The 6,715-nt window shown below is 38.6% G+C and overlaps 1 long non-coding RNA gene across 2 annotated transcripts; it reads left to right on the top strand.

Moving 5' to 3' along the window:
* The first annotated feature begins 719 nt into the window (after positions 1-719).
* On the top strand, positions 720-4,201 carry LOC105524447. Of its 2 annotated transcripts, XR_001003766.1 has the most exons (3): positions 720-759; positions 864-915; positions 3,082-4,201. It is a non-coding gene; the product is annotated as an uncharacterized LOC105524447 (long non-coding RNA). The 2 variants fall into 2 exon arrangements; XR_001003765.1 differs by having other exon boundaries at positions 720-915.
* Positions 4,202-6,715: the final 2,514 nt, after the last annotated feature.

Here is a 6,715-nt window from a genome sequence, read left to right as displayed (position 1 = left end):
ATTTACCAGTCAGCTGCAATTCAGAGTTTACCGAGATGCCAATACCCAAAGCTCTGGGTATTGAAATGCCAAATCATGGAAATAGTGGGAATTTTGGACTATATTGCCTATACCCATCAAGCAATAATAACTGACCCAACTGTTGTCAAAATATTCATATTATTCATGATATTTATCTCATTTGTTACCTAAGTAGAATTTCACCATATAAAATATCATTAGTGTGGATGTTGATAATGGAGACTATGCGTGTGTGAGGGCAGTGGGTACAGGGGAATCTCTGTACCTTTGACTCAATTTCCTGTGACGATAAACTGCTCTGAAAATATAAATGCACTAAAAAAGATAATTTCCCTCTGGTATCTTGAAAGTTGTAATAAATGGACTCAAAAGCTATGATTATTCATATTATTCTTCTAAATCCTTGCAAAAATGATATTCTGTTTATAGTACACCCTAAGATTCATATGCATGCATGTATATATGTGTATGCATGTAATGTTCATGCATGTGTCTAGAAAAACTTCCCATTTCAAAAAAAAAATTAATATGCGAAAGAAAAAGCCATTGAGAGGTAGCATGGTGTAACTGCTACATTTGAAGTATTAGAAAAAATAGAATTTGGTTGAATTCTATGTCTGCCTTTTGCTGATAACATTACCTTGAGGATATCTCTTAGCCTAAGCTGTACTTCACTGTAATGAAACCTGAGAATAACATGTGCCTCATGGAGCTGTCATAAGGAATCAATTGATTAATGTATGTAACCTGCTTGTGTTCTGTTGCTGCTTCTTTTATTTCATCTATTTCATTTCCCCTAAAGTTTTTTTCGTACTTCTTACATCCTCCTCATTTCTATAAAGTGAGAATTCTACACTCCAGTGATAGCAGAGACAGCTAACACAAATGACATTCGTAAGCATCTCTCAAAAAGCCATTACAGGACCTGTGTGTATGAGAGTGGGGGATGAGAAAAAGGGTTTGGTGTAGAAGTGGGTTTGTATTGTATTTTCTATAGTGTTTGATTCTTTTTTTAAGATCAAGCATGCAACATATATTATTTCAGTAATTTTGAATAGATTCACATTTAGGGTAAAAATACGATTTATTAAAATTACTTAAACTATCCTTTGAACAACTTGCAATGGAAATAATATCGCTAACGGAAAATATTATGAAATTTTCAAACTAAGTATAGGATTGTGCTTTGTTTTCCTGATAAATTATGTATACATATTATACAAATGTAACTAAATTATTTTTGCAGTCTTCCTTATTCATTTAAGATAATCAAAATATCTGCTGAAGCCAGTTTCCGTTCTGTGTTCCTTATTGCTTACACATAGTTTTGTGATTTGTTCATTGAGCAAATAACAGGTCTAGGGAATGTCTTTATTTAGGAAACAATGAAATGGCAAAACAATGAAATGAAACAGCGAAGCGGGAACTTGAAAAGTCATTTAAATTATCAGATATTAGTCAGTTCTGATGGTATACTAGGATTGCCAGGTTTGTACTATCCGGAGAGATCTTTTACTATTAACTTCTAGGTAGTGTATTTTTTAAAAAAACTTCATTGAATGTCCTTGCTTTTCCCCCGACAAGAGCACTAAGCAAGACAAAAATCATTCTTTTTTCTTTAAATCGTGTAAAAGGAGCATGCCTGTAAATAGCATACAAATAAACTTAGGGACAAATAAAAAATTAGATGCCTGTGACAACTAAACAACAAAAACCAAAGCACTAGTCATTCCTTCTGAGTACTTCCGTCGAGTCAGATGCTATAGTACGTGCATTGCATAGCTTATTTTGAAAATAATATCAGCCCTAGAATGAAACTGCTTTTTGGTATTATCCATTATTCATAAAGTAGGGAAATAGAGCTTTGAGAAGTTTAGGCACTTGCCTGAGTTTACATGACAAATAAGTGGCAAAGCCAACACTAGAACCTAGGAGTGTCTGATGCCAAAATAAATGGATAAATAATTTAGTAAATAAAATAAATGTCATATTTGAATTGATCCTGGTGAATAAAAAAAAAAGCTATAGAAAATCATTCCCTTGAAACCAATAAGCTACCAGAAATTTTCGATAAAAAATAGAACATAGATTACAGAATAAGGTTAAACAACAAAGAAATAGAATTAGATGCCAAAACCTTGGGTTATCTCACATTTAGGTTATATATTTTTAAATTATAATCAGTTTACAGTTAAATATTTAAAAAATATTGCAACAGTTATATAGAGCAGTCAATTTATTTTCAATATCATTGTACTTCAGTAAACATTTAGCTTTTAATTTTTATTTGGATCAACTGTCAGACGATAGCTGCCTACCTTATTTAAGTATTGATGGCAGTAGCGTCCCATCTGGAGAGGCCACTGACATGATGCTAGCTGCAGTGGGGAAGGCACTTCTGGGGCTGGCTGCCCACTCCACAGAGCTAGCTGGAGCCCCACTCCCTTCTGAGTCTGCAAGGTAGGAACTTTGCGCTCCCCAGGTGCAGCTGCAGCTGCAGACCTAGGTATCCCTGTGCTCTTGAGGGCTGGCAGCAGGCAGGAGCGCCACCTTCCTGTGCACAGCTGCAGCCACCCAAGCCCTGGCTAGGGACCTGGGCATCTCTACAGTCTTGGGGGCCCTGGAAGGTCCCTTGCCCCCGCAGGCTTGGAGGTGTCTGCGCCCGCTGCTGACCTCTCCCTGCTCCCAGAGTCCACTCTGACCTTGGAGCAAGGTTGGGACCAAGCTCAGGCACTGTCACAGCCAGGCTGGGTATGGGCATGCTTGGGGCAGGGCCAACATGCCAGCCCCTTGCTGTCTTGTCCCCCTACGGACTTTGGGCACTGACAAGCATCGGAGGGAAGCTGAGCGGGAGATGAGGGAAGCTTGGTGCTGGTCTGCAGGCATCCCTTATCAGGAACAGCCTGGGTACCATAAAGGGTGGCAGGAGGCAGACAGGTGCCTAGGCAGAAGCGGGCAGGTCCTCAGTGAATTCTCATCTTCAGGCTGGGAGGGCCTGAAGCCTGGAGTTCAGACTGTCAATTGCACAACCAGAGTGGAAGCTTATGGTGCTTTTTGCAGGCCCGCCCATGGTTGCCCATGGACTAATTGGCAAGTGCTTCTTCCCCTCTGAGGCCCGTAGAAGCCCTAGACTCAACCAGACTCAAGGAGATGATGGGACTACCAGCTGCCGAAAGGAGCTACCCACTCCAAGGTCTCCCCTCTACTGAGAGCTGAACACTCATCAAGACACCCTGCCTGCAGGGAGGAGTTACCCAATGTAGGTCTCCTCTGAGCTGTTCCATTGCTCAATAAAACTCCTCTTTGCCTTGCTGACCCTCCACTTGTCTGTCTACCTCATTCTTCCTGGAAGCAGGACAAGAACTCGGGACCAGCAAAAGAGCTGTAACACAAACAGGGCTGAAATACATCCCTGGCTCGCCATGTTGTGGGTGACAAGAAGGAGAGAAAAGAGAAGGAGAGAAGAGCTGTAGCCCTTCTGGGAGCCCAGACCTAGGAAGTCCCTGAGCCAGGGCTATAACACCCTCTTTGGGATGCTATGGTTCCCGGTGTCTCCAAGCTTCTGGACACCACTGCATTCCTCAGTGCCAGCCGTGGAAGCTGCTTGTGGTACATTTGGTCCAGCCACAGCCTTGCAGGGAGCTGGCACCCATGCTCGTGCCTATAGCTCCCCACCCCACCACCAGCTGGCTTGCCTGGCTGTACACAGTGGCAAGACTTCATGCTCACTCACGCACCCATCACTACTCCGCACCTGGCCCACCCTTGGCAGGTACAGGATTCAGGGATCCAGTCCCAGCCAACTGCAGACTGCCAGGCCGAGTGCATGGGATGAGTCCTGCGGGCCCAAGCAAAACTCAGGCAAAGACACCACTGGCCACACAGGTTTCCAGTTGGTGAAGTGACACCCCGAGAATCCCATGACATTATCATACACTCTTCTTAAAAACTGAACCTGAGGGAAAAAATGATGATACCCTTGAACAGTAAGGCATAATGAAAGTTTATTTAATGATTCTTATATTTATTACTACTGCTTTACTGCCTGGAGCAGGTATTACAATGTACTGATTGATTAGGCAGTAGATAGAAAACAATTGCTTCTTTACACATTATAAATGTAAACTGGCATTATATTTAAGCTAAGAACATGCGTGTTTTTAATACTTGAATTTCAACTCAAGAAAAAAGTATTGTTCATAATATGTTCTATGTTACACTACTTTGATGGATTTTTTAATTATAAATAAATTAAATTTTAAATAATAAATAAATTAAAAATTTAGGGTAATTTGAGGTAAAACAAAAAGTAAAATGTTCATGTAGTAATCAAAGCATCTACTCTGGGTTGTTAAAAATAAAAATATCTTGGTAATTCTTTTGTTATTCTTTAACACTAAAGAGTTTTACCTCAGGTTTTTAAATAAAACCTTCAACAGAAATATTAGCAACGTGAGTATCAGAGCACTGGCAGAGAAAAAAGGAAAAAGCCTATGGCATTTTTCAGACCATATTATCAGTAGCTCTGTTACTATATAAATTATGTGATAACATATTTTGCTATTAATGTCCCAAATACAAATACATGTTTGCATATATAAATGCAGACATAGAGATATGAAAGGAAAGATAAAGTGTTTTTACTGTAAGATTTTATAGTAAGTATGCAAATAATGATTTCATGCCGTGAAACATAACTGATGTATGAGGAAATGTGGCAGAAATGCAAAAGAAAAAATGTCTGGGTAAATTCAACAAAAGTCAACAGAAATAATAAAAAACCCTAACATTTGAATATTGGAGATAGCAGGTAAAAATATGAATTGCTGAGGATAAGAGGCATCATATCTGAGGTCACACAATCAAGAGTTCAAAACTAGTGGAAGGTATGGTTGGAGTCCAGAGAATTTGGGAACTAGCAAAGGAGAGTAGTGATCATTGAGATAAATCCTAAGAAACAAACCCCTAGCTACACAACTGTAGACCAGCATGGAGTTCATGTGGTTAGAGGTGACTTCAAGCATTTGAGTCAAAAGAGGACAGACACAATTAGAACCTGGTGTGATGGAATGCGGGGTGAACTGAGGTGGGTGGCTGGCTGGGTGGAAGGAAAAAAATCACTTCTAGTAGCAGTACTTCCTGCATGGTGGGTGCAATCTAAGTTGTTGCTTGAAAGGCCACTTTAGAAGGAAATAGTAGAGAGCACAACTGACAGATCAAGGAGTGGCCAGGGCAAGGAGAGCAATGTGCTATCTGTACATATGTCAGAATAATACTGTAGTCTGGTTAAGGCTTAGCATGTACTGTAAGGGATTTTGGACTCTAAGGCTAAAGTTGTGGTTTGTAACTAACTTGTACAAAGATTCTTTCTACAAATATGTCTTCAAATGTGTTGTTAATAAGTGTAATTTAATGGAGTGTAACGCTGGAGGTTATGGACAAACTCATTTGGTAATGGTATTGAATCAGTGGCTCTGTCGTTTTACTCAAATTACATTAGGCAGCTAAAATTGGATACTTACATTTTCTCTTCAAATTGACACTTTAGCAAAGCCCAGAATTAGACATTACTTAGTATCATGACTTGAATCATTTACTATAACTTTTTCTTACATTTTGAAAATGATTTATTATATAACCTTAACTTTTCTTACAGATTCAGAGACATTGGAGAAATTAGAGACTTATCTATTTCAGATCACTAATTTTACATGTAAAGAGAGTGGATTTATCAGAGAGAAAATGAAGTGAACTGCCAAAGTAACAGAGCTAACTAATACAAGAAGTAAGAAACTAACCAAACAGGTTTCTAGAGTTCCAGTCCTGCACTCTTTGAATGGATTTTAGGAGAAAATAAAACAATGATGAATGAATCTGCATTTCATTGATTTAGACAAGCTTTGGACAAATATATGTTTGAGGAAAGGAATGAAAAACCGGAAACAGGCAGTGAGTGTGATGCTGTGATGTATATCTTGCTTATGCTTTGAGCTTCAAAATCTAACCAGGTTCTGAGTTATTTTCCTTTTGAAACAAGTAGCTAAAATGGTAATCCTGGCAGTCAATTTGTTTTCTATGATTGCTTATTTATGTCCCTCGACCAGAACCTTTGAATCCAAGATCCAATGCCCAGATTGTGCAAATAGCTTCTTTTGGGTCTGAACCCTGGGAGAATTGATGAGGCATGAGGATGGGCACCTCCACTCAGTGCTTCAAAACTGACTTCACAGTGTTTGCCACAGTCTTCAGTTTGATGGGCCCATTTGGGTGGTCAGGGGCAATTTATTTTCTATAAGCTATTGACCTATTTAGATGTACCAGCTAATTCTGGAAAGCCATCTACAACCCCTTGGAATCTCAAATCTTCATGTACTATACCCATGTTTTTATACCTATCTCAAGAAGCTCTTGATTAACAAGAGGGCTAATTCACATAAAAAGTTTTGCAAATAGGAAAAAACAAACTATGAAGATGTATTTTCTATTTAACATTTCATATAGTCCTAATTACTATTAGTGCCTTATTGTGTTTTTAACATTATAAAACATGAAAAATATATGTTTTACCTATTAAACATACTTCTAATAATTAATAAACTTATGTAAGGATTCCATGAGGATTTTAAAATATTTATCATAAAAATATAGAATTTGTTTTGAGAATTTTAAAGCTGATTGACAAGAACAAATATTT

The sequence above is a fragment of the Colobus angolensis genome, unplaced genomic scaffold (genome assembly GCF_000951035.1).
Source record: "Colobus angolensis palliatus isolate OR3802 unplaced genomic scaffold, Cang.pa_1.0 Scaffold5, whole genome shotgun sequence".
Lineage (NCBI taxonomy): Eukaryota > Metazoa > Chordata > Mammalia > Primates > Cercopithecidae > Colobus > Colobus angolensis.
The sequence above is the reverse complement of the archived record's forward strand: the minus strand, read 5'-3'. Positions and strand labels throughout refer to the sequence as shown.